A 22,369-nucleotide genomic window follows, 5' to 3' on the forward strand; every position below is an offset into this window, starting at 1 on the left:
CACTGATAGTAGATTAACCTAGCAGAAAGTCATATAAGGTCCAATGAATATTTGAAGTATATACACATTTTTAATATTTACTTAGTGAGAGAAGTGATAGCTTCCTTCTTAATTTTAAATCTTTGCTACAAGAAATTAGCTACGAATGTATTGGTGTGATGCAACAATGCTGAATGAGATTATTTTACCTTTGTTCTGCTGGAGGTCAGACTAGCTGATAATTTTCTCTCACTAGTTTGAAAATCTGTTACTTTTTGAATATGTATCGGCTTGTCATTTTTCCACTGATATAATAGCTGTAGCTTTTCAGTAGTGCTTCATGACATGAAAGTAAAAGGTCTTTACATGTGTTTATACGCAAATAGTTAATAGATAAAGTGCCAGGAGCAGATGCCAAGAAATGTGCTGACCTTTTTGTGAGTTTTGTAAGATCAATAAACTCCTTGTTAATGTACACTGGAAATAGCTTCTTGTCTAGAGCTTGTACCACTTACTTTTGGCTTGAGGGAGTTAAAATTCACAATTCATTGTTTATGCTAGATGACCGGTTACCTGTATCATCTGCTTTGGTTTCTCCATTTTTGTTTACTAACTGCCGTCTTGCACTGTACTTTAAAGACAATCTTCAAGATCTGTAAACAAAAATACCCCTGGTAAGTATAGGCATAGTTTTAAATTTTTTTTTTTCTCTTTCATTTTTCTAGGGAAAAAAATCCTCATACTTAATACTAGGCAACTTTGTTAATGACTGGCTTTAGTACTTTCCTAGTTCTCTGTACAACAGTTAGGCTTGATATAGGCCACATTATGCTGTCAGTTGTTGGAAGTTTGTGACCCATAGGTGAGACTGCAAAAAATTTGATCTTATTCTCAAAATGTAAGCAAAAGAGATTTTGTGATTTTAGAATTATAGGGGAAAAAAACCCAACTTCTAAAGGAGAGCTAAGCTAATTTTTACTCATGGGATAAGGTAAGTGAATGTGTGGGTGTGTTAATTATTGCAGCATTCAACTTATGGCCTTGTTGTAACTGGTAGAGCTATCTATTTGATTAATATCTTATTGTGTGAATTGCTGTATTTAACAAACAAACACTGAGATGGAATTGCTATTAACCTGGTGTTGCTCTTATTACACAACTGGGTTAGTGGAAATGGTTATAAATCTTAATAAAGCCCCAACATTACAGGTTTACCAGCAGCTACTGTGCATCTTCACTCTATGCAACCACGAGGTTTACCTTTGAGTAGGTGACATGACATTTTTCTTCTTTATGTACACACCTACGATAGTTCCTCCATGCATATTATGGTGTTATGGATTTGTTAACATGCATCTGGAGAGCTGCAAGTAAGGAAAAAATAATTTTCTTTTAAATTTTGGTAGATCCAGCACTTAGTGTGTAATAATGTGTTCATAGTGCCTACTAACAGTAACTGATATAAACCTGGTTTCCTGTTCTCTAAGAAAGTCTTGTGATGCTGAAAAAACAGCTTTCAGCTGGAAGCTAAATACCTTTCCCAGTTGGTACCAAAAAAATCAAAATCCTAAATGAAATAAGTAAAACTGTTGAAACAGGCCTTGTGGATCACTTGAAGTACCTAATTTAGCTGTTTTTCAAGGGTCTGTTTTGGAAGTTGACTTTCTTTCTTCCTTGTGTTGAAGTTTTAAGTATATGTTTATTCCCATTTTGAACTCAGAAGTAATCATGATTCTACATGAAGAACTTCATTTGAACAATATCAGGAAGGGTTTTTCAAATAACTTCAACTTTTTCCTTTCATAATTGTTTAATTTAGGAGACTTATTAAAACAGACTTTGTCCTGGAAAATGTTGATTTCACAAATTGTAAACGTCCAGTGAAAATATTTCTCTGCTCATTTGAAAATTTTATGCTCTTTTTAGTCTGCAAACACTAACTGAGACCTGCGTCTTTACAGGAATTTAAAAAGGATTTAATTCCTGTTTGCATTTTTATCATCTAAGAAGGGATGAATAAGAGAACATTAATAATACTGTGTTCTAGATGTTACAGTGAGAGGAGTTGAAGGTATGAACTTTTATTGAATTGTGGCAATTCTTAGTTTAAGGCAAACTTTTCAGCTTATGGCTTGCAAATTTTTAGAAGCAGAGGTTTAAGGGACATTTTGTTTATGCTGCATTTTGTTTACATTTGTTTGAGTCCATCCTTTGAAAACAACCAACCAACCCTCTTACAAGAATTAGCCAAACTGTTCTTCTGCAATGACTTTGGGATGCTTAGCAATGCCTACAGGAGAATCTCCCAAAAGAGTGTTGGTCTGTTCTAGTAAGTAACAAATTGGTTAGGCCTTTGGAGGTTTTTTTGGTTTTGTTTTTGTTTTTTTTTCCCTTGGGTGTTGACATAGCCTCTGATTTCAGTCACATATGACGACAAGCCCATGTAGCTGTTGAATCAGTTTGGTAGACATTCTCTCTAAATATGGCTAGCTGTCCTTGGTTTCAGCTAGGGTAGAGTTAATTTTCTTCCTAGTAGCTGGTATAGTGCTGTGTTTTGGATTTAGCATGAGAATAATGTTGATAACACACTGGTGTTTTAGTTGTTGCTAAGTAGTGCTTACACTGGTCAAGGACTTTTCAGCTTCCCGTGCTCTGCCAGGTGCACAAGAAGCTGGGAGGGGGCACGGCCAGGACAGCTGACCCCAACTGGCCAAAGGGCTATTCCATACCATATGCCATCATGCTCAGTATAGAAACTGGGGGAGCTGGCCAGGGAGCAGCAATCACTGCTCGGGGACTGGCTGGGCATCGGTCAGCGGGTGGGGAGCAATTGCATTGTGTGTCACTTGTTTTGTACATTTTTTTAATCATTATTATAATTATTATTATTTTCTCTTCCTCTGCTGTCCTATTAAACTGTCTTTATCTCAACCCACGGGTTTCACTTTTTTCCCCCGATTCTCTCCCCCATCCCACTGGGGGAGGGTGGGAGGGTGACCGAGCGGCTGTGTGGTGCTTAGTTGCTGACTGCAACACGAGCCTTACGATTACACAGTACTACAGTGGATTAATCCTAGTTATTTGACTACCATTTTCTTAGGAAGTATAACTGTACTTCATTTTATCAACTCTGTATTTTGGACACCATTGTACAGTTGAAGATAATGTTTCCAAAGCATTTTATTCTGTTTTAGGAACATGTTGGGTTTCAGCTTCACTAGCATTTAGTTAAAGATTTCTTTGCACTAAGGGATGGCTCAAGGCTCAAGTTGTGACAGTCCAGAGGAATGTGGAATTGATGGTAAAAATACAGATAGTCAGTATTCAGCAACCAAGAAGTTTCAGCTTAATCACTTGCCTACCTACTTTAGCTTGAGAGAGACATGATCTTGAAGGAGGGTAACACAGGCATTTGAATTGAGCCTGCATTAATAGCCATTTGGAAGTCTTCCAACTCTATTTAAAAGTAGTCTATTCTCATCAGATACTGTAGGTTAACTATCTTTCATCGTGCATGGTATGTCTCTTCAGATCTTCACTGTATCTGACACACAGTTGTAAAAGTTGGGTGAGTGCATCTGCTTAACAAAGCAGTCTTCTGACTTAAGTTTTCTCTAATGTATTTTTTATTTTCATTTTTGCAACTGATCTCTGAAATACCCATATGGCATTTACTTCAAGTGTTATTTATTTATTTATTATATAATGTAAGCTGTTTGGCTGGCTGTGTTTGTCATGTGAACTTTACAATATTTTTTCTTGTTCTTTTGCTGCAATCAAGAAGGAGCTTAAAGAAGCCGCTGCACCTGTGAAATCTCCCTTTTAGGCACAGACATTTAGAAAATTCTAGCTGGTTAGCTACCTGGTGATGCTGGAAGTGTAAATAGATTTCTTTCTTTGAGCTGAGCAAACTGTCACCTCAGGCACCCTGCCTAGAAATCTGTAGAATTTAAATTTTCTTTCTTCAAAGGTTGTGTCCATCTCTGGTTGTGCAGGTATTAATCAGTTGCTTTTGTAGATCTTGCAGCCTTCCCAAGTTCACAGGAGAGCTTGTGAACAATACTTTTTTCCATTGTGTGCATAAGTGGCCCAACCTGCTTAAAATCAAGTGTACTGTTAATTTATTGTAGTCTTCTCTCATTATCACACTGGCTTTTCTCGTGCCCCGTGTCCCCCCCCCCCCCCAGTACAGCTGAGTTTCCTGGGTATCTCTGTATTTAGTCATGTACCTTATGCTTTGTCTAACATGGAATAAATATCTAAATGTTAAAAATAGACAAAAAAAAATTCTATTCTTTTAGGGCTGTCTTTTACTGAGAGATTTCATTTCCATCTCCTGCCCTTCCACCTAGACAGACATTAAGCTTTTTGGAATTTACTGTTTTTATTTCTCTCTGCATCTGGGAGGTGAATCCTTTAAAACTCCTGGAACTATTTACAGTCTGGGCCTGTGTGACAGAAAGCACTGCAGCAATTCTGAAATGTCTCAATCTTGTAAAAATTTGCAGTGCCTGAATTACAGTTCTTAGGTTCATAGACTGCATTAATTCTGTATCATTTTGCTTTGTCTTAAGTTCTTTGCTATTTTAGTCTGCAAATGTAAATGTTAAAAGTAATTATTATGCATTGGACAGCCTCTTCTAGACCTGTGCACTGAAGGGATTTGCCAGGAGTGACCATTTGCCATGCATGACCCATGAGCTAGAATGAGGTCTAGTAGAAGCTGATTTTAATTTACTTCACTTACTGCTTGTGGATAAGGCTAGGACTATACTTAAGGTTAGTTTTGATGTTCTACAAAACAAAAAAGTAAAGCTGTTTTGTCTTGTAGAAATGTTTTCATTTTTTTTTCAGGCTCTGGTCATCTAAGATGCAGTAATACAATGAACTGTTTGTACTCTTTTAAGTATTGAACTCCAACTTGAAATCTGTTACTAGCCCCGGCCTTATGCAGAGACTTCTACCTAACTCAGAACAAAGCACAGGGTGTTTACTCTGATAGCAGGAATCTTCCTAGTAGCTCTATGCAGATCGTACTGAATAGCTCTGTGGACATGTAGGGTACTCCAAATTTCAACCCTACATTTGGACATTAATATACCCGAAGGCTCTCTGCAAAATTTAATATTAACCACAGGGCCTTTGTGTGCTTTCGTCCCAGTCCTCATCTGTAATCAAAATCATAGTAATGATAAACAAATAGGTGTCTTCCACCTTTAACTTATATTATGACATTTTTTTGTTATGGTGAATATCCCTGAACACCATAGAAAATAAACCTGAGATTAAAATATACTTAAATTAAAAATAAATAATGTATTAGATTCTAGCTTTTTTAATGTAAAGGAGATAAAAAGTGCACCAAAATGCTGATAAGTAAATTATATAGACATTTTTATACTTATTTTATATGAAGGATTAATATAACTTGTAGACAGGAATTGTTTTTCTTGAGCTGTTAATGATCTGCCATTTTATTCCCTAGATTAGTTCTCAAAGGTCAAAATGCGATCAATTATCCAGTAATTTGGATCCCTTAATTGGCTTGGTTGTGCTTGAAAAGCAAAGCTTCTATTTTATTTCTATTATATAGTCTGAAAAAAAGCAGAGAAAAAGAAAAGATTCAGATGAAGTTTAGAAGGACATTATGGATTGATATGCAAAATGAAAATATGTACAGATACATTCTTGGACTCTTTGCAGTGATATTTTCAAATTCTTTCCATTAGACATTGAGAATTCAGGAATACCAAAATGTAGTGTCCTTCCTAAGTCACTTTCTGAAGGAAAAAAATAATTTCAATAGACCCCCTGCATTTTTGGGGACTGAAGGAAAGGAGTAGGTGAAAAGCAGAAGAGGAATAGGAATAAATGTAGAGGGTTTTTTGATTCATACAGGGATCTAGCCTAACGTCTATAAAAGATTTCCATTGACTTGAATAGGAATTGGATCAGACCATAATCTGGCTGGTTATAGCACTCCTGTGCCTGAAATGCGATGCATGATTTGAGTAAGTAATTAGAAAAAGAAAACAAGAGTTAGTATTTCTCTTTACATTCCCTACTCTGTCACAGATTTAGTTAAAATTTGGATTAAATATACAGATATGTCAATTATTTTCTGGTTAAAAATGACAATAATATAATTTGCTAACTCATAGAAATATTGGAAGGCTTATTTAATGTTATATATTTATATATAAATTTTCAGTGAAATTTTCATTAGTGATCTCATAATTTCAAATTATATTGTTTGTATTTCCTTATACAATAAGGAGATGCATCATTTTATTCACAGTTTAAATTCACATAGCTAACTAAGTTCTTATTCTATTCTTTATCTTCAAGATAAAGAATGTAGGACAGTTTTAATATGAAAACTATTTTGTATTCATAATTAGTCCTCTCCTAATAATTCTATTAAAAATTTAAAGGTCTGCATTTTATGTTAAAAAAAAAATCAGCATTCACTATTACGGGGTTGAGAAACTGCTTTTTGGCAACCGGACAAGAATATATAGTAGTCGACCTGTCACTGAATCTATTATGTTTAGAGATGGTCACGATATTGTTCTTATTTCCTAGTAGATGGTATTCGGATTTATTTCTTCGGCATTTTAATGGGTAACAAGCCTTTGTAAGTGACTTGGAGAAAGTGGAGAAATTTCTTCCTTAAAAGACTACTTTTCTTGCTAAGTCTACTGACTCTGATTTTATTAGTGGGATCACAGTGCCTGCTGTTAATGTGGTGCTAGTGAAAGGCAAGTCTTTCACGTGTCTGTGCCAAAATATGCTTGTATTTCTAAACTGACCTTTTTAATCTTTATAGTTTTATGAAATAGTCCTTTTTTTTTTCTTCTTTTTTAATCCTACAACTTTATATTTTATTCTTAGTCTTCCTCAACCTCTGATTGTTACAGGCATGTTGATGGTTGTCCTCATGAAGTGGATATTTCTGCCTCATTACCCAGAAGCTATCTGATTTTGTTGTAGTATCAAAGAAAATGAGTATTTTGTTCCCCATATCAAGGTGTTTAGGAGGCAGATGTTCCTTAACTGTTGTATCTGGAAAAGATGGTTTCTTCATTGTTTACAAGTTTTTACAGTTGTTACAGTATGTAACGAAGAACTTTTATTCTGTTATGTTTGATCCCTGAATAGGCTGATGCAGTGGTAGCAGCAGCGTAAAGGTTGTATTACTGTTCTCTTCACTTACCCACCTATTCCATTGGGAGATTATTCAGGTGCGCTAAAAATAGAGATGTTAGTTTTCAAATGTGTTTTTTCCAAGAACTTCAGGATATTTCCATCATAAAATTGTACTGATTCAGGAAATGATTACAGAGAGTTTGGAGTTGCACTTTAAACAGCAGTTAGAGTAGACTGATTCTTTAAATATCTTATAGTTGATGGCAAAGATGTTTTCTAAAAGAATAATTATAAACATACAAGTTTACTGTATTAAAAATGAACACTGGAATAACCTTTTATCCCAAATGTGTTTCATGTTCTTTATAGGTTTCCAAAAGAATTGCCAGTGATGCTTATATTGCCGTTAAAGAACAGCTACAGGGATTACTTTCAGCACTTTAAAAAAATAATTTCTCTTTAATCCAGTATTTAATTTTTTCTTGCTTTTGATTTAATCTTTTACAGTTAGAAGGCAAAATATTTTGTTTAATTAAAGGGACCTGCTTGTTCGATGTATTTTTCCCTTGAGACTGGTTTAAAATTACTGAAGTACTGAGAAACTCCTTGACCTCCATTGACATTATAGAAGCACCTTTTGATTGCTTGTTGACAAAGATGACACTCACCAGGCTGTATTCCTTTATCTGTTATTTATGTTAAGATATGTTTGTGTGAATGTGCCTATTTTTAAGATGAAAATTATTGTTGAAAAAGGAGAATTAACATGTTATAGCCATCGTCTGCAGTGTATTTAATTTGCATGGTGGCACATTTACCAAATGTTTTCTAAAACAGGATATTAAATTTTCTAAGAATCATAAAGGGGATCCATTTACCACTAACTCACAAAATCATACAAAAAAAAAAAAGGACTACAGCAATCTTGTATTTTCTTTACCTTTTATTGCTTTTTGTATCCATGGATTTTGCTCAATTATAAATAATTAAGTGCAGTATTTTAACCTTTAAAATATATTTGCGTCTATTTGCAAGCCTTGAATTTGCCCTGGGGAAGAGGAGTTTGACCAGTGTTGTGTGCTGAAATTTAATATCCTTTGTTTTAGATTTAAGAAAGCCTGTTGTACTGCATCTGACCACCATCTCTCAGCAGGTTCAGGAATATCAGATGGATTGAAAATACTCTACTTTGTGTAGTACAAGTTTTACTCCCCCTTGTTTTGTATTGTTAATCTGCCATGTTATTTTGCCCTAGGACGTCTTTAACCTCAGAGGAAATACACAATATTTTTCTGAACTGCAGATCCGTTTAAGGTTAGATGAATTGTAATTTATGCTAAGTTATATGTATGTTTGACTCACACTGCAAATATATTTATACATGCATTGGAGAGGATTTCAGTATTAATCCTTTTATTAGTCTTAATATTAGTCTTTTTTTAATACATTGTTGATGAAATCAGTTCTTTGCGGGTAGTTTCTAGGTAGTTTCATGGATAAGATGTATATATACACAATAATGGTTTTTGTATAAGCTTCCAGGCACACACCAAAGTCGGTCTTTTTTTTTTACATGTATTTCTTCTCAAATATACTTATGCACAGATGTATTTGCCTGACAAAAATATTCTCTCAGACTTCACTGCACAGCAGGAAGAGGTGAGCCAAATGCTTAGAATGCAGTATGTATAGTAGTGACCTTAATACTACATACCCAATGATAGTCCTTGGAGGCAGGTAAATATGACTGAAAAACTGTGTATTTATGTTGGGCTGCCAGTACTGTAAAGGAAGTGCAGGCCTTATTTTTCTCAGGGATGGAGATTCTGGGGAATGGATATAGGGCTTCAAATGCAAATTAATCTTTTTTATATGCGGATAGCAACTTTTATCCTTGGTGGCCATTTCCTGAGAGGAAAGAACATCTGTCAGTGCTGATAGAATCATGTCTTATCTACTAAGGCCACAATCAAGGGCTCTCTGACAACATTCTTCATGGCCTGAGTAATCTACCTCTGTGGAAAATCTTGCAGGTTTAGGAACAAGAGCAAAGTTAATCTCAGATATTGGTGAGGTTTCCAAGATGTTGGCATTTGGGGGGGGGGGGGGGGGGGGGATAAATACAACCTTTAAACTTGAGGTTTGTAGCCAAACTCTAGTTGAATACAAAATTCCATTGGAATTTGTGTCTTAATTATTTCATGAATGTTGTAGCCATTTAAAAAATACAGATTTTTTGAAATTGGTGTGCTGAAAAACATTGAGGTTTTATTTTCAGGCTTAGAGTTTCAATTTTACATAATTGTTGTTTTTAAATATTTCCTTTATAACGCTTGCCCTCATACGTTCTGGGCATTGTATCCAAAACTGAGGATACAGTGTCTAAATTGTATACTCTATATATGTCCATGTACATCCATATATAGTGTATGACTTAGTATTAACAGGATTTATCATAGGTCACAGAAAAAGAATAAAAGCCCTGTGGAATATGAAATGACAGCTTGTTTGAACTTTATAAAGCCTTAAACATTTGAAAATATGATGGTGTAATTATGACAATGTAATTACTACCAGACATAACTATATTATTGTTAAAATGTGAATATATGAAACTAAATAGCTGCAAGATTCGAGATATTGTATTGGGTTTGTGTGGCAAGGTTTTGGCAGCAGGGGGGCTACAGGGGTGGCTTCTGTGAGAAGCTGCTAGAAGCTTCCCCTATGTCCAATAGAGGCCATGCCAGCCGGCTCCAAGACAGACCCACCGCTGGCCAAGGCCAAGCCCATCAGCGACAGTGGTAGCGCCTCTGGGATAACATATTTAAGAAGGGAAAAAAACCCTGAGCAACGGCAGCCAAAGAGAGGCGTGAGAACATGTGAGAGGAACAACTCTGCAGACACCAAAGTCAGTGAAGAAGGAGGGGGTGTAGGTGCTCCAGATGCTGGAGCAGCGATTCCCCTGCAGCCCGTGGTGAAGACCATGGTGAGGCAGGCTGTCCCCCTGCAGCCCATGGAGCAGGTTAATGGTGGAGCAGATATCCACCTGCAGCCCGTGGAGAACCTCACGCCGGAGCAGGTGAACGTGCCCCAAAGGAGGCTGTGACCCTGTGGGAAGCTCACGCTGGAGCAGGCTTCTGGCAGGACCTGTGGACCCGGGATAGAGAGGAGCCCACGCTGGAGCAGGTTTGCTGGCAGGACTTGTGACCCTGTGGGGGACCCACACTGGAGCAGTCTGTTCCTGAAGGACTGCAACCCGTGGCAGGGACCCACGCTGGAGCAGTTCATGAAGAACTGCAGCCCGTGGGAGGTACTCACATTGGAGAAGTTCGCGGAGGACTGCCTCCTGTGGGAGGGACCCCACGCTGGAGCAGGGGAGGAGCGTGAGGAGTCCTCCCCCTGAGGAGGAAGGAGCGGCAGAGACAACGTGTGATGAACTGACCGCAACCCCCATTCCCCGTCCCCTGCACCGCTGGAGGGGAGGAGGTAGAGAAAATCAGAAGTAAAGTTAAGCTCTGGAAAAAGGAAGGGGTGGGGGGAAGGTATTTTAAGATTTGGTTTTATTTCTCATTACCCTACTCTGATTTGGTTGGTAATAAGTTAAACTAATTTCCCCAGGTTGAGCCTGTTGTGCCCATGACAGTACCTGGTGAGTGATCTCCCTGTCCTTATCTGGACCCAGGAGCCTTTCATTACATTTTCTCTCCCCTGTCCAGCTGAGGAGGGGAGTGACAGAGCGGCTTTGGTGGGCACCTGGCGTCCAGCCAGCGTCAACCCACCACAATGTGAAGTTTTGAAGTGTATAATGGGTATAACAGAAGATAGCATCCAGTGGAATCCCTTAGCTAAATGGAAGAAAAATACCTAAAAATTATCTTAATAACTTTGCTTTTCCTTCTGATGCCAAATAAATTCCTTATTTTCCTTATTTAAATGAAGATAGACAAACTCTTTCACTTTAAGAATAACTCATATATTAAATCTTTTGTATGTGTTGTAGCATAACTTCAATATTAAGGTAAGCACAGCATTTAGGATTGACTTGAAAGTGTTCAGGAAGGATAAAAGCTTAGTGAACTAATTCAGGAAAAATTGTATTTATCTGAGCCAATTTTGGTAGCTTGACATTTTATGATTTACTTCTAAGCTGCTAAAAGAGCTTAAGAAGCCTCTTCCTTCTGGTTTCTCTGATTTTTTTTTTATTTATTTATTTTTTAGGTGCTGTTTAATCCGGCCTGAAATTTGTGCAATTAATATTGAAACAAACATTATGGGTATTGACTATGAGAAAGCTAAAGATGTGCGAGATTAGAAATGATTATGTACTTTATGGAACTGTTTAATACATGATAATATTAGTACCTCACCCAAAGAATTGAAAGATACTTTATAGTTTTCTGCAAAATAGAGCTGATAATGTGCAGTAGTGTTCAAGTGAGTGTTGAGGGTTTCTAGTATTTTGTTAGCTTTAAAAATGTTCCAAGCCAGTTACAGACGCAAAAATAAAAATTTCAGTCTGTTTACTATTCAGAGCTGGTTGGTATTGGCATTGAAGCTACTTAAGTTGTGCAGAAGCTTGAACTGTGGCTGAATCCTTTATGAAATCTCTAGGGAGAAAACCGTTTAGGTGTAAGAAAAACATCTGAAGCAGTAAATAAACAACCAGAAATGGGCAGTTTACTGTGCATATAGGCTGATACCTGGAAACCTTTAGCAAGACTTTGTGCTTAAGTCCCATATATCGAAACGTAAATGTGGTCTTCCATGAACACATGCACAATCACAATTATGTATTAGTGACCCCAAAACACAAGTGTGCAAAGGTTTACTAACATTAATTAAACGTACTCTTACACAGCAGAGCTTTACGTAGGACGAAATAGCAGGCTGTGATAAGTGGGCAAAACGCATATGCACATCAGTTCTTTTGGTACAGTTATCTTTCCAAAAACATCTTCTGTCAGTGGATGATTTTGATAAGTAAACCTGTGTTAGCAGTTGAAATGAGGTTGACTGTCTCTTTCCCTCCACCCCCTATTTTAAATTAGTAACACAAGCTTAATAAAAGCAGAAAATTAAGCGGTTATAAACAAAACTTCAGAGATCAGAGAAGAGGAGGTTCCACCTTAATGCTGCTATAAATTCCTTAAAACGGCTAAATAACTCAGTAGTAGTCAAAGTGTAAAATAATTTGCACTTGTTTTTGATGCCTTATCTTGGACATTATTCTTAAAATGGCTTTTTTGACATCCCAGGACAAGCTGTCCATATCTGATGAGTCTTCCAAAGTATTGGTTAAAAACATTGAAAATGTGTTTACTGAAGCCCACATTTGCTAAAATTTGGGAATGGAATTAGTCAGGATGGTATATTACCAGTGTGTAGGTGTAAAAGAAAAACAAAAATACCTGTTTTATAAGAATGTATAACATACACTACCATTGAAGTAGGTGCCATTTACAATTTTAATTGGGAGGGAGATGACCAAATGCCAGCTGGCTTGCAGCTATCTTCTTTCCAATTTAAACTGCTGAACAACTTGACAAAGACGTATAAAGCATGTCTCATAATTATCATTTTTGTGAGGCTGCTTCTAAATATTTCTTTGACTTGTCAATTGACTATATAATCCATTAATCAATATCTGTAATATATAGGAGAGAGCGCTTTTTTTTTTTTTAATAGCTTTTCAGATTTCCAGTTGTGCGTACCATCGTGTTTGGTATACCTGTTGAGAAGTGCCCAAGATGAGCCACTTGCAACTTTTTGGTAAAGATCTGTGCCATCTCAGTCACCAGCCTACTCTAGTGCTTCAGGAACACCTACTGCAAGCTATGCTAGTTGTCTACATGTGTATTAATTGCTATCAATATGTTACAAATTTTTACAAATGGACACATCTATGAGAAAAACTAGGGTTTTTTTCCTAGTTAGAATGTTTTAAACCAAGACTTTAAATAGAATTCTGACCAATTAAGAATTGTTTGATTCAGTATGCAGGCTTCATTTGTAATAGATGTGAGATGCCTTGCACTATAAGCGAAAGCAACACTAATCAAAGATGGACAGTTTTTGTCAAGGAGATCACCTTCCAAACCTCTAATTGTTAAATGAACAATGACATTTCTTCTTTCCAAAAGTATTGTCAAGAGGAAGTCACAGTTTTTGTTACATCTTGTGAACTAGATACGCCTTTTGTTTAAGAAATAGACAATTATGATTTTTCAGTGCTTTCTGTTCCTAAAGAGATTGAATATTTATGTAATTTTGTTATTAGGATAGAAAAATTATGTATTCATTGTTAGTGTTATCAGGTGTGCTCTGACATTATTTTGGGAGATATGTACGTACCTTCTGTGGTTTGTATGTGAAGGTTGACTAACTGTTTACTGCATACTGAAGAACACTAGTTCAGAAATTTTAAGGTCTTAACTAGAAAGATGAAAAGACTCATGATGTATACATTTGCAGGCTTCCCTGCCAGTCCTTCTTTTATGATCGTGTATTTAGGATTACTCTCATGTTTTATGCTACTTGTTATTTTTTCTAAATGCTTCCGCATCATTCAAAATCTCTGCCTGTGGAAGGATTGTGGTGGTGCCCAGTGGACTATTTAATACTTTATATTAACTTTCACAGAGTAACTTTTGTGATCCTAAAATACGGTTACTCTGTACCAGAGTGCTACTTTGTTTAGAACCTGGACATTTTTTTCTAATTAAGAAACTAACAGATTGAAATGTTGAAGTGTCACCTTTCCAAAGTAGTGTGTGTGGTTTGTAGATGGCAAAGTTCTCCAGAAGCTTTGCAGTGTGTTGTCTGCTCTTTTCCAGATCTATTTTCACTACCTAGGCTAGTAATACAAGACATGGAAAGATAATACTTGCAGTTTGTGCTATTGAACTTTGTTCAAGAATTTGCTGAATTTTTGTCCCCATAAAAATAAATAAATAAAATGCCAGTTTTCTGGAATCCCATCACAGACTTTTTTGTAATTATCAGCACTTGAGATTTTAGCTAAAGCTGTACAAAGATTACATTAGCATAAAATGTTGTGTTCTTTTGATTGAATATATTATTTGAGAGAAAATATTCAGCAGTACTAAAGGTAGGAATAAGAAATTATTACCTGCCAGGTGATAAATAGTACTCTGTTGATGAGAAATATTTTTTAAAAATGCTAATTGCTCCGTTGAAGTTGACACTTAATCCAGTTAAAAATATGCCACAAATCCAGCTTTGAAAATTCAGTATATAAGTAATGGGGCTGTTTGAATTGTAGCAATTACTGGTTCCAAATTAGTGGGTTCTCCTTTAAAATTTACTTGTCACATCACATTTTGTCACATCATGTAGTTCCACTTCATTACACATTGGCATATAATCCTGATTGGTAAACTGCAGTGAGATGATCAGAGTCCCACTTTGACTTTGGTGCTTGTGATTGAAAAGAAACCCAAACATGGCAATGCAAATAAAACGTTTTACTGATTACACAGCTACATTTTGTAGCTTTTATTCCAGGACCTCTCTGCACAGAATTTCATTCACCTTCTTAACCCCTCATATGCTCCTCATAAATTATTCTACTTTGTTTTAAAAGTCTACTGTAGTTACTGCATATTTAAAGTACAGTGGTGCCTGTTTGGATGTGACTCTATCTTGCCATTATTAGTGGGTCTCTGCTACTGATTGGATTAAATACAAATGGGCTTTGGCTTTATCAGGCTTCCCCAAAGATGGAAGTACCAAACATCTAATAATATTGCAACTCACAGTGATGTCTTTTAGTGTTTAGCTGCTTCTGAAATTAATGATGCAGTGGCTGTAGGATTGGACCTTTGAGAAATTTTCTGGTTATCTATAAACCTGGGAAATATCTTCCTACACAAGGTAAACAGAAATCCTTTTATTTGATGCAACTTCCTTTGCTGATCTAGAGTGGAGAGAATTTTACTATGTGCAAACCAGAGAACAGTCCTTTAAGGAGTTCAGCTGTAGACTAGTATGTCTTTTTTGTTACTAGAAAGAGCCCAGAAGGGAAAATATTGGCGGGATACCTTTATTTCCTCCTTTTTTCAGACCAATCAAAACTCCTGTCCTTAGATAGGGAAGTGAGGCAAGCACAGAAAGCTTCAAGGGATGTTCTGGTATATGGTTAATTGGTTAGAACTGGTTGTCATTGTAATTGGTTGTCATTTTTCACTGCTCCATATTTTCTCAGCGAATTTCCTTTATGGAGATTCTTTGGAGAAGAGCCACTACACAGGATTTTAATAATAGGCAAAATTAACACCTGTTGTTGTTGCTTCTCTGTTGTAGTTTTGAGGGCTGGAATGCAAAAATAAAACCCTTTCCTTAAGAGGTGGTTTGTGACACTGTCTCCATTTGGATGCAAAGAATTTGTAGAAAGAAAAAGGGGTCTTGTGGCTCATTAAAAAATTATTTCTGGCATTGATTTTTGTACTATTTTGTCTCTCTTGAATTTCACCACAAGTTTTCTTCCTCTCATAAAGATAATTAGTTACTGGGCTTTAAACTTTCAGGTGCTAAGATCTTCTACATTTCATTGAGATGAGGAAATTGTGCTCAGTCTCTGAATTTTCTGCCATGGAGAGAATATCCCACATTTCAGTATTAACCCTCAAATGGCATACATGCAGAAACCAATATGAATGCTTTTGGCCCCTATCTCTCACTTATTTGTTTTGTGGAGATTGCAATCAGCATTCACCTGGCTGCTTTGCTCTCCTTGATGCAGGAAGAGACCTTCTGATATTAGGGAATGTTCACATAGCTAGGTTGGCCTGATGGAACATTTGATGGCTAGACAGAGCTGGCTAACTTACAAATCCAGGTTTATTTCAGGATCTTGATTTCTTTAAAGCTCCACTTGAACTAACAAGTTATGCCACATACTGTCTCTTTGTTGAGTACTTTTGTGCCACTGTAAATACCCGTGGAAGAAATACGGCTAATACTTCAGTTCTGCTGTGCAAGATCGAAGAACTAAGACTTTTCAGTTGAGGACCTGTGACTCTGGCATTTACTGGGAAATGAGTATCTTTCCCATGTGACTTGCATTGAGATCCTCCTTTATATATAACTGGATACCTAAGAGTTCGCCAGTCTGTTTTGGAATTTCTTGTTTGTTTAGTAACAGTCATGTCCTAAAAAAAGGACCCCTTCATTTTGCAGAATGGCTTTTATACGTAAACGAATCTCTGTAACTGGTTTCTGAGCACAAACTTTTCAGTAGCTGAAAACTGTTTTCAAAACTGGTTTGTGTGTTCTTTTTTCATACCTAGAATAGTAGCTGGCAACTGCTTTTTATTTTGGGTTTTTTTTTGTTGTTTTTTTAAGTCTTTCCCCTGTTATTGCAGTATTTTTTTGGAGCTGGATGGGAATATTTGAGAATTTGATGATTTTTGATGTAGAAATTGACAGGCAATAGAATGTAAAAATTATTTTCATCAGTAGTAAATCTACTTTCAAGGCAACAATGGATATTTCTAATCTGCAAACGAATGCATGAAACAGATACACTAGTTTCAACTTTGTGTGGTAATATTACTAGTTTAAGGATGGTAACACAAAGCTCTGAAGCAAGTTAAATTAGTAGGTCCATAAACTTAGGCGACTGTCTGGACTGCCAGTACCTGAGCTAGCTGCTAGAATTCTTTCAAGTACTTCTGCATCTGCTGTAGTTTTCAATGCAGACTTATCCTGAGAGAGCACAGGAGAAACCCCAGAGCTCACAGGTGTGTTCTCTGGGTTGTATTACTGCTGAACCCCAAGCTGCTCTGGGACTTTTTGTGGGCATTTCCTATTTTGCATACTTAATTTGGAGTACCAGTAAGGAAGAGCTTGGCAGAAAATACTGGGCTTTTTTGCTCTGAACTTGTGGTTTGTTTTTTGGGGTTTTGTTGTTGTTGTTGTTTTAACTGCAAACCCCTGTCTGATTACCTTATTGAGATAATTTAGCTTCTTTCATCAATGTTTATGGAGCACATGATACAGTGATTATAGAGAAATAAGAAATTATAATAGATTATGTTCCATAAACATGGCTAGTGATTTATGTCATGTACAATAGCAGTAGTATTGAATGTGCACTCTCTCTCTACCCTCCCTTTCTCTCTCCCTGCTTTTTGGTTTGGTTTTTTTGTTGGTTTGGTTTTTGTTGGGGTCTTTCTTTTTTGTTTTAAGGAATGTGTGTCTGAACTGAGTGAAGCCTCCTTATGCTGTAATTTAGATACAGGCATTTTTGGTGATGAAGTTTTAAATAAGAACATTTACTCTGGCAAAACAAGAAATGAAAAGGAAACACAGACATTGCCCCATGTGTACTGTAAAATGAGTTGCTGTCCTCATTTTTCACTTGAAACCAATCGTTATGGTACTGAATTGAACAATGCCTCATCTATACATATATATCATTTTTCTAAAGGATGCTCTAGAGAGGATGAAGATCAATATGAATTCATTTTTTCTGGTAATGGAAAATATTTGAACTGTTCAGTTATCAGGCACAAAGATGACTTCTGGGGGTATCATGCTTTTGTTTCTACCCACTGCCCTGACAATTCCAGGCATGTGTAAACCTACAGCTTTTTGTATGCATTGACAAGTATTCTGAAGAGACCAGAGTTACACTGTTGAGAAGGTAGAATGATACATGATTAGCGGAAAAACAATTTTCCTTAAATAGACCCTATCCTCAACATATCTGCTAAAATTTGGCTGTGTTTTGTTCAGTATTTATTTCAGAGCTAACAATATTTGGAAAAATGAAAGCAGTGTAAAAACCCATGTATGAAGTTCAAAATACTTTCACATGCGCACTGTAAAACAGATAAATGCTATGATGGTCACAGAATAAAATTATATTTTAATAGACGAAGAGGATACAGAGGTGCTAAGATACTCAGTTTAGAAGTAACATGCATAAGCCCTGAAAGAATTGTTTTTAATTACAAGATACGTTCTCTGCTAGTTGCCTACAATATTATCATGTTAATCATAAACATTCAGAAATAGACATATTTATGCAAAGATATTTCTATGGGGAAGACACCTTCAAGCTACTTAGAAACCTCAAAGTAGGGCATGAAAGAATAATACAATGTTTAAGTGGAAATGCTGACAAAATCTGAAGTACATTGCAGTGGGGAGAGAACAAGTAATTGCTGTGTTATCATTATGAGGTTTGGACAATGAGAAAAAGGGAGACAAAGAATAGAAACTAGAATCTGAAGTCCTCTGTTAAGCTCAGTGCCTTGTAGATGAAGAAGACACTGTAAGGCTGTTACAGACAGTGTAAGTGTAAAACTGCATTTTAATTTTAAAGCCAATCAAATAATTTCTAAAAATTTCCTTGTAAAATAATAGACTTAAAAAAAAAAAACCTTTCTATGTTCAGCTGTGGAAAAACGTTGGCCTAAAGACAGTAATGCTTGACTCTCAGTAGGGATCAGCCATGATGGCTGTTTCGTATGTCAGTATACATGGGATGGGTTCTTTGTACTTTTTTAATGTCCTTGGCATATGTGACTTCTGTGCCAAATAGCTTGTGAGAGATGCTAATTTTATCAGAAATGTTCCATTTTGAAGTTGCATCTCATTTAAACCTGAACTCTATTTCAAGCCTGTATCTGGTAGTGAAGGTGGAAATATATTTATTTATTTATTTATTTATTTATTATCTGGCATGTGCTGACAACTTCAGGTCGGCTTTTAAGGGAATTTTAGACCTTAAATTGTAGTGAGTTTAACTCATTATCCCTTGAATTTTTTTTTTTTTATTTTTTATATTTTGTAACTATACCTCAGCATTCAAGACATTTCTTCTGAAGATTAGTGATTATTATGTGGGATTTCCAAAATTCCAGTTTATATATCCCTTCTCTACTTCTCAGTGGAAGTTTAAAATACAAAAATATGTTTGTGAAATTACAAGTTATCAGCTATAGGCTACAGAAGATGAAAATCTACCTGTGCCTATTTCAGAAGATCATCATACAGCAGAGGGGGGTAACTGGCAAAATGTTAAAGTTTCAGAAATCTGAAAATTTTTTTAATGAACTTCTAGCTAGGTAGTAAAAGTTTCATAAACTAAACTGCAAATAACTGCCTGGGGAAAGTCCTATTTAAATCTATACTGGAGAAACAAGCTGAATACTATACAAATATATTCTAAAAGTCTGAGGAATATTTTCTGTCCAAGTTCTTTTGTTGGTTTGGTTTTTTGGGTGCTTTTTTCTTTTTCTTTTTTTTTTCCTTTTTAGTTTAACTGAGGGAAATCTGTGGAGTGAAGAAAGTAAAGTACTCTATTGATTACATTTCTTTTTTCTTTTTTCTTTTTCTTTTTTTTCTGGTTCAGAATGCTTTGAGTCAGGTTATCATGCTATATTAAACCCCTGAGAGGTTGAAAGAAACCAGAACCAAATCTCATGTTGAACAAAGGAAGCCTTAAAAATTGTTTAAAGAAAAAAAACCAGCCAACCTTTGTTTCAGTTGCCTCCATTCAACAAGGTGGAGTTTGGCCTTAGGGCACTCAGGTCCTGATCCAAACCACTGTGGAAAGAATCCCTCATGGTCTAATTATCAGCAGCTCTCAGCATTGAGAGTGCTTATTGAATGCTCTTTAATGAGGGGAAATCAGGAGGTTTATTACAGGAATGGCCTTAAAACATACACATTTTCTTTGAAAATGAAGACCTTTTTCTAGAAGTTCAGTGTGTTTATTTTTCTGTTATTGCTCTGTAATAGGAATGTAACTTTTTATCAGTATTTGATATATTCTATAAAAAGTCTGAAAGGCTTTTTCAGACATTTAAAAGAAATACTTAGATTAGGAGGGGGGCTTGACACAGACACAGGAAACTAGGTTCTCAAAGTGTATTTCCTTAAAGAAAAATACAGTTATGGATATTGACTTAATTTGTTTTCTAGAGATGTATGTATGTATTTTCCTCAATGACTCGAAGGGGATAAACTACCTTCATGAGGACTTTCTGCAACATTTACTAAGAAACAGTATCTTTTCTGACACAGTAGGGTTGTTTTCATGGGATTCAGTAAGATTCAGTAGTAAGATTCACTGCTTGGTGAAACCAGGGAAAGTAAACTACAGGAGATGGGAGTATTGATGTTCTCACTTGAATTGTAACCTGGCTGATCTAGTGGGAAGGAAATGCCTCCACTGTGGAATACGCTTCACCTTTGTGAAGCGGGTGCTTAGCTAAATAGCAAACTGTTGTCTAATGGCTGTACGATGATGGTCTTAGCTTGAGCAGCTAAGGATTTGTGCACGTTCTGGAGTTAAGAGAAAGCAGACCGTAATTGGTCAACTTGCATCTTTAAAAAGCTTTAACATCAATAGTTAGGTATACAGAAGGAATGGAAGGATCAGAAGCAACCATCCACAACACTCACCTAGCTGTGAAAACTGTTTTTGAAGGAACTGAGTTGATGATCATCATTAAGTGTTTTTTTTAATTCTGTCTTGTGCTTCATAGATAAAGTTCTAGCTATGAGGGAATAAAGATTCAAACTGAGCTTGGGAAAGCATAATGACCTGTTCCAAATGAAAAGTGATCATAAAGTCATTCACTGTTGACTCAGTTATATCAGAACAGCAGTGCTTCCCTGGAAGTGTGTGCTTGTTCCCTATGCCTTTCATTCAGACCCCTAGTAGACTGTATACACCTCTGCTCTGAATTCTGCAACCTGCTAGTTTAGAGTCAAAAATTCACCAGGCTATGATAGCTATTGATAGGTGACTGGCACCAGAGCGGAGGCTGCATAGCATGCTCTTTCATCACAGAACCAGAAAGAGAGAGGTGTAATGTTTACTTAGTCCAAAAATAGTTGTATATTCACCCTTCTCTCAAACTCCTGGTCCGGTTTCTTTCTCAACACGGATCTATAAATACAGTCTGTTGAAGTGTCTTTGAGGAGGCTTTTGTATCAGAAGAGGATATCCTGGAAAGGACAGGACATCACAGTGTCTCTCTGAAAAACCATTGATGCCTATGTGTCTATAAATAGATGGAAAAGCTAAGAGTTTTCACTATTTTTTCGGAGTATTCACCATTAAATTCCATAGGCAACTGAAAAATTGTCAGATTTATAAAAATCTTCCATGTCATTAATTTCTAACAAAATATATGTAATTTATATTACTTTTTCTGTGCATTTGTTTATATGATGCTTCAAGTGAAAACTGTCAGACATTGTATCTATAGCATTGGTTTTAAAGCTGTCAAATGAGTTCAAAGGAAACAAATTTATGGAAATGAATTAGAGGTAAAAGGATTTAATTGAAGGTTTATTGAAAGTAATTGAAATTAACAAAGGCTATTGATAGAGATCAGAAGTAATTAAATTAATGGGAAGAAATTGGGTTTAATTGAGATTTAGTTCAGAATTACTCAAATTGAATGAAATTCAGTGAGAAAATTGATAAGCTGTCTACTAATTTTTAAGATTGATATTAATGATTTTCTGTACTGAAAAACTGTTATCTAGGAAAATATATAACAAAGGTATATGCATGTGACCATTCATTTCTTTATTTTCTCAGTGGAAATATTGATACTGTAATGGTGTCACAAATACTATAAAACTATTCAAACTATCTGAATACAAAATATAATCTTGATAAGTATAGATTAATGAGTTGTACACAGAGAATAAAGAAATGCTCCATGCTTTTTCAATTTCTGTTATAATTGGTACTGAAAGAAATTAAGTATTGCTAGATACAGTACTACCGGACTAGTAATAATTCTCAGTATCATCTTTTAAACAAAATAATCTATCATGATTATGATATGACATTTTCCAGGGGCTTGCAAGGGCTATAGATTCTTCTTTCAAAGTGACCCTAGTTTTATATGGCAAATAGGAATACAAAGAAGTACTTTTGGTTATTTTAGAATACAAATATATAGACTCTGAAAAATTCAGGGTCTTTTTACTTGGTAACTGGGGTTCTGAAAGGGGAAGAGAGCTTATTACTACCTTCTTTGTAGGAACCGATACAAAAAATAGAGGGGATTTGTGAAAACGAGTAGGGATGTGAGTATAAAGTTAATTGGTATTATTATTTGTCTGGAAACTGGCTGGAAAAGTCACAGGAACTGAACTGCAGTAACTTTTGAAAGTCTCATATACTGCTGACCCTAGTGATTTGGGTGACAATGCTGTAAACTGCATAGAGAAAAACGGGATTTCC

General features: G+C 36.0%; 1 long non-coding RNA gene across 1 annotated transcript in view; it reads left to right on the forward strand.

Annotated features, from left to right (window-relative positions):
- The window catches only part of LOC142413896 (uncharacterized), a 100,572-nt gene extending 97,041 nt beyond the window's left edge, over positions 1-3,531 (forward strand). Inside the window, exon 7 of the long non-coding RNA XR_012776922.1 lies at positions 3,511-3,531. This is a non-coding gene — a long non-coding RNA (uncharacterized LOC142413896). The remainder of the gene's footprint in view (positions 1-3,510) is intronic.
- Positions 3,532-22,369: the final 18,838 nt, after the last annotated feature.

The sequence above is a fragment of the Mycteria americana genome, chromosome 8 (genome assembly GCF_035582795.1).
Source record: "Mycteria americana isolate JAX WOST 10 ecotype Jacksonville Zoo and Gardens chromosome 8, USCA_MyAme_1.0, whole genome shotgun sequence".
NCBI classification, from domain to species: Eukaryota; Metazoa; Chordata; class Aves; order Ciconiiformes; family Ciconiidae; genus Mycteria; species Mycteria americana.